Here is a 14,223-nt window from a genome sequence, read left to right as displayed (position 1 = left end):
ATTCATATGTCAGACTTGACTAATCACAACTTCAAAAGTGTGAAGAAGAATGAATATTTCCTGATTCAGTTGATAGATATTTTATGTTTGACTTCCCAGATGAGCAGGTAAACTCATCCTCAGAATGATCACCTTTGGGAATATGCCACAGGGATACATATAACTACCCCTACACACACACACACACACACACACACACACACACTCACATGAACACAAACACTCCTCCAAGAATATGTGATTCTCCAGCAGATTATCACTCAGTGAGGTGGCAGGTCACTTTCATGGGATTTGAAGATAAAGGAAGTTGGTCTGTCCAAAGGGCAAGGATGGTAAAGTCTCAAACCTTAAGAGCCATCTTGATGTGCTTATTGTTTTATATCAATTACCTACATTTGCATTATTCTGTCAATCACTGTCCTTTTGTGACAGCTGCACAAGTGCAAAAGCTCATAAGTAAAATATTTGCAAACTAAATCTGACATTGTAGTTATTAAATGCATTAAAAGAATACAATGCCATAACCAGCAATGGTTCAACATTATGAAGTCCTTTGATTTTATCACTGCATAAAAATTTAAGAATAAAGGAAAACACTTTCATCTTAATAGATATGCCACAGTGAGATTTAAGAAATTGTATCATATATTCCTCTTAAAAATCTTGATGGTTTAGAAAGGAATCTATAAGATATAAAACATGTTTCTTTTGAACAAATATTGACTGAGTGAGCAAATGGGGACCAATAACATTTTATTCAAGATATGAAAACAGGTATTTCTATGAATATCAAACAGAAAAATATGAATACTTTGGATATTGGTACAGTTAAGTATATGTACACACCCACCCACACACACACAGAGGAGTACATGGAAGGGATATGCATAGGGAAGGATAAAAAGACTATATTAAGTCAGAATTGGTTAGGCTGCATGATTTGCTACTTTATGCATTATTATGCAAGATATTCTGAGCCTTACTGTTCTAACACATAAAATAAGGGATACCAGTAACGATCTCATAGATTAAATATAAAGGTTAAGTGAGATAGCAAATGTAAGTCACTTAGCCTGTGTAACATATAGCAGGTGTCCAGTAAATGGAGTTTCAATTCTGTAAATTCCACATACATGCAGATAAGTGTACATAATGGAACAAATGGACTCATTTCATTCAAAGTCCATTTTATCTCTTCTCTAGAATTTATAATTAATGGAGTTTTACAATACCCTTTTACTGCTCACCAAATCCATGTAAATTTGCATACATTTTCCCAAATAGATCCTGTAAAAGGAAATGTCCTAGAAAAGTGGCTCTAAAGGTGATGGTTTAATTAACCCTTTTCTTTCTGTGTATGTAAAATATATCCTGCTTAATTTTGCCTGAGGGATTTTTTTTCTTTTAGCTACAATTTCTATTCAACAAAAATTCAAATGAATTTCAAAGCAATGAGTGACAGTCCCTAGGCAATATAGAACAAGAGCATATTAATATACTTCTCTTCACTCTTTAACATTAATATCCTCTGATTACTTGGAGAAGGAGAATGTGAAAATGGACATAATTTCTTAAGAGAAATATAATCATGAAAATATAACCTAAGAACTTTGGTATGCCTGTGAGGTCTGTGCATTTCTTATGTAGACTGGCCAAACTGGAAACATATGAGTTCTTTTTACTTCAAAAGGTGCGTTGTTATCCATAATATGTCTTTGGAAGGCAACATAGCTCAAAAAATTAAGAGACCCGGGGAACAGAAAATTTGAATGTGTGGCCCTACCATTAAAATCTCTGTGCAATCTTGGGCAAATTGCCTAATCAGGGCCAGCATCAGGAACCATGACAATGCATGTAAGTGTTTTGGAGAAATACGTACCAGAGATCAAGATTAATAGACCAAGGTGAATCAGGGCAGCATAATTAGAAACTTATTTTTTTTAAAGATCTGTCCTTGCCCTTGCCCTTAAAAAAAAAAGAAAGAAAGAAGAAAGAAAAGAAAAGAAAAAAAGACAGACAGAAGTTGAAACTAATGATGGAGTTTTGAGAAATGTCAAGATGATTCTACAAATGTCATCACACAAAACCTTGGGCAGGTTATGTAACTTCTTTGAAAGTCTGTTGCTTCATTTCTAAAATGCTGGCAATAATGCTTCCACCAGAGCAATTCCTGTAACAATTAAACAAACTAATTCACATAGGTAGAACAGCTCACCGACTGCCTCTCAACAGATACTTTCATTTTTATCATTAATAACAATTAAGAACCATATGGTTACAACTCCACAAATGATTTTGCCAGAACCTATCACTGTCACTTTGTCTTCTAGGAGAAAATAGCCAGAATTCTGAAATAGTCTATTACTGACTAATTACTTACCTAAGTTTAGTTACTGATGTAAATATGCACTTATATGTTATGCACATATATGTATATGTGTTTATTTGTATATTCATATATAGATACAAATATAGATCGATATAAATTCCCAAATATATCCTCTATTTTGCTTTAAGGAAACTTGGATGGGAATCCTTTTCTGATGTCCTATCCTGATAAGCATAGCAAGGCTATAAGTGACCTATAATGACAAAAGGATAATGACTCCTTTTGTCATCTCTTTACAGCTTAGGATGGAAAAGGGCCAAAAATTTTGCTTCCTCATTTTTTCCCTATACCTCACCTTGTAGGTCTTTCACATTTTATATTCTATCTGCAAGGGGAGTAAATCAGAAAGGAAAAGTAGAATTTCCTTTCTTAAGACCTTGAGCAGAACTGCCCTAATTTGGCTTTCTTATCTGAGTATAGATTAGTACTATAGAATAACTTTAAGTCTTATCTGCAAAATCATTTACAAGCACAGATTGTCAGAAGAGTGAACAAAATATATATGGGTAAGAATAATAGAAAAAGAATATGTGCATATCAGTGCTAGAATTCTGCAATATTTTTTTAAATTTTTTTTTCAACGTTTTTTATTTATTTTTGGGACAGAGACAGAGCATGAACGGGGGAGGCGCAGAGAGAGAGGGAGACACAGAATCGGAAACAGGCTCCAGGCTCCGAGCCATCAGCCCAGAGCCTGACGCGGGGCTCGAACTCACGGACCGTGAGATCATGACCTGGCTGAAGTCGGACGCTTAACCGACTGCGCCACCCAGGCGCCCCTGAATTCTGCAATATTTTTGACCATGTATAGACAATTTGTGTATTAGAGCTCTCCATAGAAACAGAATCAATACAGTGTGTGTGTGTGTGTGTGTGTGTGTGTGTGTTGAGAGAGATTGAGAGGGAGAGAGAGAGAGAGGAGGGAATGGAAAGAAATTTATTTTAAGGAATGGGCTCACACAGTTGTAGAGGCTGGAAGTTCAAACTTGCAAATAAGTCACAAGTGGGGAAGACAGGGAATAGTTGCAGCTCAACTCTAAAGGCAGTCTACTGGCAGAATCCCCTCTATTAGAGGAGGTCAGTATCTTTCTTAAGACATTCAACTGATTGGATGAGGCCTACCATATGATGGCAAGCAATCTGCTTTACTCAAAGTCTACTGATTTAAATGGAAATCCCATTAAAAAAAGAAAAAAGCTTCACAGAAACACCAACATCCAGAACAGTGTTTGACCAAATATCTAGGTACTATTACCTAGTTAATTCAACACATTATTAAATTAAACATTACAATTTGTTTAATTAAGATATGCAGATCAAAAAACTAAAACCCAAACTCAGCCCCCAAAAAGCAATAAAATATAGGAAAAATATTAGTGCCTTTTGGCTATTGCCTGCTTCAAAGATGATAACACAGTAGACTACCTACAACAGGATCCCAATAAGGAATCCTTCAGGCAAAATATCCTGTGAAGCTACAGAAAGCAACAGGACTCCCAAAACTCAAATGTAGTCTCAGTTGCTTTATGAGAAAGACCAAGTGGCCTGGTATGACTCTAAAACTTTGCTCATGGCATTTGGAAGACTGGCCTCATCAGTTCCATCAAATTCTGGAAGACAAGGTTGGGTGAGAGAATGGGTGAGCCATCTCAGACCTGATGTATTTCATAGTGCAGAATAATTTCTTAAAACTAAACCTACGTACTTGATTAATTATCAATTATTGTTTGTATTGCGTGTGTACTATACTGTAGGATAGTGGGAGAAATTATTGCAGTCATCCTTATTGCAAGTTTGAGATGGAGTTTACGTGCAGAACAAAGTGCAGCAGACCACGGCATTGACGTAAGTGAGCTGAAAGAACTGAGCTTACAGTCAGCTACAATTAACCAGCAATTTAGAACAGTCTCCACTACGATACTTCATAGAGTAAGTGTACTTTCAAGCAGATGCAAGAGTAAGACAGCTTAGGTAAAATTAGCACCTAGGCTAAGATCTAAATTGGTCCTGAAATTTTCTTACATATTGAAAATCAAAGGTTTTTCTTTTTCTTGTATTTTGAACTATAATTCCATATTTTCATGATAATCTGAAAGACAAATCTTTACTTGACTTCCATTGCCAGGCTGCAGGAAATAGATATGACTAACCAGATAATAATGACCAAAGGAACCAATTAATTGAGGCTATATCTACATGACATCTTTGGAGTTTAAAAAAAAAAGAAGAAGGAAGGGATGCCTGGGTGGCACAGGCAGTTAAGTGTCAGTAACAGCCACAAGACCTGCAGTCGTATCTGTGAGGAAGGAGCAGGGAGCAGCAATGGGGAAGTGGCACACCTGGGACCAGAAGCACCTGCAAACAGCAAATGGGGAGGTACAGGGACTGGGCCAATTTGAAAACAACAGTTGAAACTAGGAGAGGTTTTAGCCAGTCCTCCATCCAGTGAGTTCAAAGGTCCTAAAGCCTTAAAGAGAGTGAGAAGTCTAGATCCTGTGACCCCTGATACTGCTCAGGCAAAGCTCTCTTCCAGAGCAAGGATCTACCCTGAGGAGAAACTGGCTGCGTGAAATCAAATTAGAGCAGGAAAAAGACAGTGACGGAAGATGGGAAAAATGTGCAGACCAGAGGCTAAGCAGAGAGAAGGGACAGGGAAGAGAACCACAAGTCTGAGAAAGCAAGCCATCGTAATTTTGAACACTGCACAAAACAACAGAGAATTCTGTGAGGTGATCAAAGCTATCCTGAATCGTATTTTCCTCTAAAATTGTGGGAAAACTGATTTCACATAAAAATGAGCAAGATAAAAGTATCAAAATAAAATCTGAACAGCATTGCCATTGCAAAGAGAACAAGGAGCATGATAAAATTCCTACAGACCATACCAGCATATACCATACCAGAAAGACATGCCCAAGGAGCAGAACAAAACTAAAATCTTTATAACCTATGTTGAAATGAACTAAAAATATAAATAGATGAATACTTTTGAAATTAATAAGAGAACACATTAACGAGCAATATAAATCAAAACTAGAAAAATCTAGAAACAATATAATTTAAACTAAAAGAAAAAAATTATTTTTTATGTTAAAAAGGAGTTATCAGAATTTAATTAATTTATTTTTTAATTTACACCCAAGTTAGTTAGCATATAGTGCAACGATGATTTCAGGAGTAGATTCCTTAATGCCCCTTACCCATTTAGCCCATCCTCCCTCCCACAACCCCTCCAGCAACCTTCTGTTTCTTCTCCATATTTAAGAGTCTCTTATGTTTTGTTCCTGTCCCTGTTTTTATATTATTTTCGCTTCTCTTCCCTTCTGTTCATCTGTTTTGTATCTTAGAGTCCTCAAATGAGTGAAGTCAGATGATATTTTTCAAGGAAAAAATTGTTTTTAATTTTTTAATGTTTCATTTATTTTTGAGAGAGAGAGAGAGAGAGAGAGAGAGAGCATACGGAGGAGGGGCAGAGAGAGAGGGAGACACAGAATCCAAAGCAGGCTCCAGGCTCTGAGCTGCCAGCACAGAGCCTGATGCAGGGCTTGAACCCACAAGCCATGAGATCATGACCTGAGCCAAAGCCAATCTCTTAACCAACTGAGCCACCCAAGCGCCCCAAGAAAAAATTATTTTTAAAATAAGTACTAAATTATGGGCACAAAAGAAGAATCAGCAAACAATATAATGCCTTAAGACAAGATGCAAGGATTTTTTAATCCAGAAAATTTTAAAAAAAGATATAAAAGATCTGACAAAGTGACAAACACTTACAATGGACCAAATCTAACACATGAAAACAGGAGTCTCTAAAGAAAACTGAAACAAAGGAACAGAACAAAAGCTAAAATTATGAAAGCATTCCTGAAATTAAAAAAAAAAATTGAAACTCCATATTAGAAAAGCACATTACATACCTGAAGCAATTTCCTATAAAAGTTTGAGATTTTTTTAAAAGGAAAGAAAAATTCTTTTCTCTGGCAAAAACAGTGAATGACTTACAATGGAAAGAAAATTAAGTTATCTTTAGACTATTCAACCACAATACTTTGTTAGAATAAAAGAGTTACAAGACTAAAACACTCAAAAAGAAAGATGAAAGAAAGAAGAAAGAAAGAAAGAAAGAAAGAAAGAAAGAAAGAAAGAAAGAAAATGAGTCATTGATTTTATATTCAACAAAACTGACTTTCAATATAATGGACACTAGCTTATATCAACATTCAAGGACTCATGTTCCATCATCAAGGAATAATGTTTCCATGAGTCTTTCTTAAGGATTCTTACAGAGATCAAATCCCATACAACTAAAATGGCAAGAAAATAGACAGTGATATAATTATTAGTAAGACTACATAAGGCTTAAAAAGAAAAGAGTATAAAAGAAATGGCTATATGCTCAGACAGAGTGACTCTGGTAAAAGTATGAAAAATAAGGAAAGAATGGAGAATGCATATGTAAGAATGTTATATTGATGGGAATGATATTAGAACAGTTATTGTAAGGCTAATGTGTGGAATAAAGTAAAGGAATAATTAATGGGATAGTTTAATGCTCCCATATCCTGTCTCCTTGAAAAGCAGTTTTCTTAGCATGTAAGAAAACAGATATAAGAGTAACACAGAAGAGATTTAACAAAAATACTTTATAGTTTTAATTTTGATAGAGAAGAAGTCATATAAACTCATGAGAGTTTAATGCATACACCTACAAATATGCACATGTATGTATGCATGTATATATGCATGTATAAATGGACATATTTTCTAGCTGTAGCCATTGCAAAAGCATACAAACAATGACCAAATGCAATAGCAATAAGGATCCCTAGTGTCCAGATCTCCTATGGTCTTAAAACAATACTATTTTCTTCTTTAGCAAATGGCTAGTCCCATATCCAAAGCAAGAAATGTACAACATGAGCTTGAAATTTCTCATAACTGCTGAAGAGGAAACTGTCAAAGACTACTAGTATCATGTCCAGAGAACTTGAGAGCAAAGTGAAAGAGGCTCTTACAGGAATAATTTGAGCCTCAAAATAGATAGTAAGTACAATTCACTGATACCCATCAAATATATTTAAATCAATGGCATGATAATGATTAAAAAATGGAAAACTAACTAGCACCCTTCAGAGATGATAACAAACAAATAAAGTTAAAGGGTTGGGCATTTATCTTTCTTTTCTTATGTGAAATTTGCTACTAGGTTACAAAATTGTAAAGGAAGGTAAGCATCTCTATATAAAATTAATTTGACTAACACATAAACAAGAAATGATCACCAGTTGTAACTCCCAATGAATAGATTATTGACCATCACAGCTTCTAACTATACAAAAAGAGAGACACCAAGATGTGCCCCTGATGAAAAACAGACCACTGGTGGTATCAAACCTGAGTCTCATGTGATCTCTTCATCCAGCTGTCAAATCTCCGGATACACAAAACACTGAGAAACATGGAAAACAGTATCAGGGAATCAGCAGCATCTGGAACAAAAATATAAATTGACAAAACTAAACAATTGTGTCTAGAAATGCATATTTGGGTAAAAAAACATAAGGAAGAAATTGTTGTAAATCAGGATAATGGTTACTTCTTGGAGAAAGAACAGGGATTGACTGACCATGGGATGGACATGTGGAGGGGCTTCTGGAATGACTAACAACATTCTAGTTTTTACCCTGGTAGTGCATATAAAGTTATTTGCCCAGAAAAATTTGCTAAGATATATATTTCTTTTGTGTATTTTTGTATATCCATGTTTGATTTTAGCAAAAAAAGTTTAAAGTTTTTACAATAAAATCTATGCTCTCTTTTATAATGAAAAAAAAATGTTTAATCAACAAAACCCAATTGTTCTACTGATTAAATCCATAGTTTCAGATTGTGACTATCAACCATCTCACTCAATTCACTTATAATAAGATTTTTAATTATGCTAATTAAATATGTATTTTTAAAATTAGGAAACAGTTATAAACAAAACAAAAAATTAAAATTTTTTTTCTTAAATGATTTTATTTAATACCTTATAATGTTTGTATCATTATTATGCTTATCTTACAGATGGGAAATTGACATCTTAGTAAGTAACAGAACTAGGATTTATACCTAGGCGATTTGACTCCAGAGTTAGTTCTTGACTAATACTTCCTTTATAGAATAAAAGTGGACCTGCTTACAGCTTATTTTCATGTAAGTCAGTGAGATGTTGCCCTGTCTTGCCAAGATTTACTAAATTTAAAGCTGCCTTGAACAAAAAGGGGGAACTAGTTAAATTCAGGAAAGCTATTTCTTTTGAAGATAATTGACACTAATTTGGCTTAACTTTACATTCTACATGATTACATACTCAAATTAAACTTGACTGTGGTTGAGGTAGCCTTAAATCTTTGCTTCTTCTCCTGTCAGCTCAGATGTAGGGAGAGCAAATATTAATAGGAGAGTAAAAACCAAAGAACATGTGAAGAGTAAAGTGGTTATTGTCCTAGTATCTTCTCTGGGACTCTGATTATAGCTGGATATTTAGGAAAATGTATAATCAATTCTCAGATCATAAGAGTCAATGTTTCTTATTGGAAAACAAATTTAATATAAGATAAAAACACTTTTCTGTAAACTATTTATGATATATCTATACTGATGTCCTATAGAGTCACATCCTACATGGGAATTGAAGTTTAAAATCAGGACAGGAAAGAAAAAAAATCTGGTAAAAATTAACTATAAGACCCTGTCATGTGTGGAATTGTTAATCACTCCCACCCTCAAAATACATTGAGATCCAAATCTCTGGTACCTGTGAATGTGATATTATTTGGAAATAGGGTCTTTGCAGAGGTAACCAAGTTAAAATGAGGGTCCTAATCCCATATGATTTGTGTCTGTCAAAAATTAATTTTAAATATATGATATTCAATATGTAAATATTATATACGATCCATTATTTTTGCTCTTTAAACTATCAAATTTGGTTCACTGAGTATAGACTTGTGGTACATTTGAAAAAATAATACCTACTAATTTAATTACCCTTAAATTTGTTAAAATTCAGTTATAAATGGAGCTATGGTGGCTGCACCAGCTTGCATTCCCACCAACAATGCAAAAGAGATCCTCTTTCTCCAGTACAGAGGTTCCTCAAAAACTAAAAATAGAACTACCCTACGACCCAGCAATTGCACTACTAGGCATTTATCCAAGGGATACAGGTGTGCTGTTTTGAAGGGACACATGCACCGTCATGTTTATAGCAGCACTATCAAGAGCCAAAGTATGGAAAGAGCCCAAATGTCCACTGATGGATGAATGGATAAAGAAGATGTGGTATATGTATACAATGGAGTATTACTTGGCAATCAAAAATAATGAAATCTTGCCATTTGCAACTACGTGGATGGAACTGGAGAGTATTATGCTAAGTGAAATTAGTCAGTCAGAGAAAGACAAAAATCATATCACTTCACTCACATGAGGACTTTGAGAGACAAAACAGATGAACATAAGGGAAGGGAAACAAAAACAGGGAGGGGGACAAAAACAGAAGAGATTCATAAATATGGAGAACAAACTGAGGGTTGCTGGAGGGATTGTGGGGGGGGATGGGCTAAATTGGGTAAGGAGCATTAAGGAAATCATTGCTTCACTATATGCTAACTAATTTGGATGTAAATTTTAAAAAATAAAAAAGTTAAAAAAACAAAAACAAAAAACCAAAAAAAAAATAAATGGAGCTATGAATCACATAACTTTAAGAAGTCTGGATCATATTTTTATCCCATTTTAGAAAAGGCAAAAAACATGGAGCAAAAACTACCCTCCACATAAAAAGGATAATTTTGAAAAGTGCTTGTTGAACCCAAACCTTCCATTATGTCAAGCATTTATGGAAATGGCTTCATTTTACAAAAAGAACCAAGGGGACAGGAAGTATTTTTAAAAGAAACTATTCTTTAACTGCTACAGGAATAAGTGATTGCTACTGCTAGGGTCCGCTCCAGCATCAATCATTTGAGATCTAGTTTATAGAATAGAAATGCCTACCCCAAACTCTAGAGTCAAAGTTAACACATAGAAGCCTAGAAAAAAGGAAGTCACTTGATTCTTCATTGCCTCAGGTCCCCACAGAAGCAAAAATGCACGTCCTTTAGTGTAGGGGCCACAGACATAGCTTCTTCTCCCAGTATAAGACCTGTAAGATCCTGGCACAGTTTTACATGAAAACCCCATATTCGTGCTCTTATAAATTCTATTTAAAATGGCAGCAATAAAATTTAAAAATGTATTCACCTTTCTAAACACGAGTTTGGAAATATAACCTGTACTAGTTTTCAAGCAAAAAGTAAAGGGTGGGGGACTGTTATTTTGTTTAATCATTCACTTCCTGATTTTAAGCACTGTTCCCAATTGAGCATTGCTGCTATGGTGCACCAACTTTCACAGAAATCCTTGAACAGTTATTTTATGATCATTTCCCATCATGCCTCTCTTTCCTTTCTTGACAAAGTTACACAGGAAAATCTCAAGAAAAATGGGTGATTTTACTATTCAGTTACATCTCCATACTTTTACTTGCAAATTAAGTCAGCCAAATTCAACTTTCCAACAAGGTGGAATTTAATTTACCACTTTGTTTATTTTGTTCTAAAGACTCTTCTGATGCAGCTAATAATTAACAGATTAATTTCAGATGTCCCCACTTTCCTACTCTCTGAATTGCACTTAATTTAATTGTTTAATAATCTGTGCATTCATGCATGGGAAGTTAATACTCAACTGCATTAGGAGAATTCATATGTATGCTTTATAGTGTAGCTTATTTACAGAGGAAAGCTGTTCGAAATTTCTAAACATTAAATGCCTTTATTTTACCATCTGACCACACTTGTTCCCATATAAATATTACCTATATTTTACCCCACTTTAACATGTGACTCCTAGATGCATATATTCAAAGGGATTTATTAGGGAGTGGTTCAGTAAGGTACATATATAACCTCTTCATCCCTTCAATTTTAATGAATTTCCGCAGAAATTAATTTTTAATGGGCTATTGCTTGGTGGAGTATTCTCCCCTTTTCCTAGCACTCCTAGAAATCCATAAAATATAGAACAAGTTCTCTCCTGCACCGTTATACTAAGAAGTTTAATTAACAGAAAATACTACATAACATATATATCCTGTATTAAGTGTCCAGGTCTTTATTACCTCTCTTCTGGAAGACTATAAAAACCTCCTAATGCTCCCTCCACCTCTGGTGGCTCTTTTCTCCATGCCCTGACACAGCAATCACATTCATCTTTTTAAAGCACAAGCCCTTCAACGCCTTCCCTTTGTTGAGGAGATTAAATAAAATTCTAATTAAGTGTTTGGATATTGAGAAATCCTGTGAAAAATTTACTCCACAAAATCCATTCCTCTTACCACCTGAAGGTTTTTCTTCTGTTATTTGCTTTTTCAATTTTTTGTCTTTTTTTTTCCCCTCCTATTGTAGAACACCAGAAAAGCCACCTTCATTTTTCTACAAGGCCCAAACTAGATGTGTCTACATTTAAAAAAAAAAATCATTTTACTCTCTACTTCACACACTAAGGTCACTGAGGCCTGGAGGGAAGCAGAAAAGCCACCCTACCTCCTGCCACTAGTCTTAAGAATACAAGTTGTAATCAGCCACAGTCGCTGCTTTCTCCAGGCACCTTGGGTCAGGCCACCATGCAGACCCCCAGTCCCTCATTTGTCTTCCCTGTGAAGCCCATGCACACATGTCAATTCTACGAGGATTTCAGGGTGGATATTTTCCTCAAGTTGCCACATGTCTCCACTTTCCCAATTATGATCTTAAGTTATCTGGGGAGAGGTTTCCATTCCCCACTGCTTGCTTTTTCACTTGCAAAGATGCCTTTGTCCAGCCACTTCTCTAGCCTCCCTCATCATCCTGTGCATCCTTGCATATACTCTGTGTGTGGTGAGAGAGATACAGATAGAAAAAGCAAACACAAAATACATATAAAAACAGCAGCAGGAAACAAGTCTTATTTTAACACCAGAATTTAATTCATTAGCACATTGGCACAAAAATGTAAAGTAGGCAGAGGTTGTTTTCCTCACATCTCTCATTTTCTTCCCTTTGTTGCACGGGATCCTGGTTAGAATTTACAGCCATTGCACCTCCTAAGACTTACAATAAGGCAGCTCATGCAGGCCTGTTTCCTACTAGCATCTTATGTCATCCTTCACCTTAATTCAACTGAGCAACTCTTTAGAGACTCCATCTTGAAAGACGTGTGGGTGTCTCTAAAAGGAGAGTGATGAGCACAGAACTCCTGTGAGGGAGAACTTGCGTGTAGAAGAGAATTTTAAGTCAGAGCTTGACTGACAAAAGTTTGATTAGTAAACACCAAACACAACTTCATGCCAACACAAGAGTGGGCTGGGCACACAATAGACAAATGATCAGAGAATAAAATAGGCACTGTATTTTTCATTTAAGGTGGGGGGAAGATTAAAGAGACTAAATCAATGATTTTCTGCCTATCCAGAGGACTCCAATACTAGCTTAAATAAGTACTACTCAAACAGTAGCCTACAGTAAACTCTACTATAAAAGTTTGATGGCATAGTCTTGGATTTAAGTCCCAACTTTCTACCCTTACAATGTATTGTTTTCAGCAAGTTGCTTAACTCACTGAGATTTAATTTTCTCTTTTATGGAAAAAAGTATACCTCATTCATAAAATTTGTTTAGACGGGATTAGTGAAAGACTTTACAACATTGGTGTTCAAACTAGGTTCTGCTCACCTCTTGGGTACTGCATAAATACATTAGGGATCTCACAAAAATTAGATTCACGTTTGTTTTATAATGTATTTCACACTCTAATAACAGCAACAATAATGATCATGATGATGGTAATTAAAACTGCATAGATGCAAAATGCTGATATTAGAACCTAAGCCTTATGAATAATGAGATTCTACTTTCTCAATTAATACAACTAACTACATAACCTGAACAGAGATAGAAATAGTGTCAAATCAACATATTGTTATTTCTTACAATGTCCATAAGATAGGCTGGGGTTGGGTTTGGGGGAGCAGGATATAAAAACTTTTGGAGTCCTCTCTTTTTTCTCTTCTAACCATTTCTCAATGAATCAACAGTCAGTTACGAACAATTGGATACACATTTCCTTCCATTCATCCTGTTATAATAATTTCATTCTCTGGTTATAGTCCTGCATCGTCATCACGAGATTTTCTATCATGGCAGTCTTGTGTCTTCTTTATTTTATCACTCCTCAATTCTTTGTTTTTCCTTCAAGTCAGTTGCCCAGTCTTGTCTTTATACCTTGAATCTTCTTGTCCCTTAGCAATGATCTATTGCTAAAATCTTCAGTTTTGAAATGATCATCATTGACCACACTTCTATCATTTATACCTCAATACATCCTCTTCTGCCTCAGTACCTTCATGCCCTTGAGTATTAAATTCCTATTCCAACCTTACTTGCATCTTTACTTGGCCATTTTTCCATCTTTAACAATTTCAGTAATGTTTTGTGATATTTCTTTGAACCTATGCCCTCATCACATAGTTTTCCTCTATGATTATTTTGCCAGTCTGAAACTCTGAGACCTCATTTTCTTTCTTCATTTGTGCTCTTGATCAGTGAAGTGCACCAGGAGAAAATGGCAAAGTGGTTAAACTATTGCTATTAAAAATTATGACATCAGGCACAAAAACAGACACTCAGATCAGTGGAACAGAATAGAGAACCCAGAAATGGACCCACAAACGTATGGGCAACTGATCTTTGACAAAGCAGGAAAGA

This window comes from Prionailurus bengalensis, chromosome C1, assembly GCF_016509475.1.
Source record: "Prionailurus bengalensis isolate Pbe53 chromosome C1, Fcat_Pben_1.1_paternal_pri, whole genome shotgun sequence".
NCBI classification, from domain to species: domain Eukaryota; kingdom Metazoa; phylum Chordata; class Mammalia; order Carnivora; family Felidae; genus Prionailurus; species Prionailurus bengalensis.
This window is presented reverse-complemented; position numbering follows the sequence as displayed.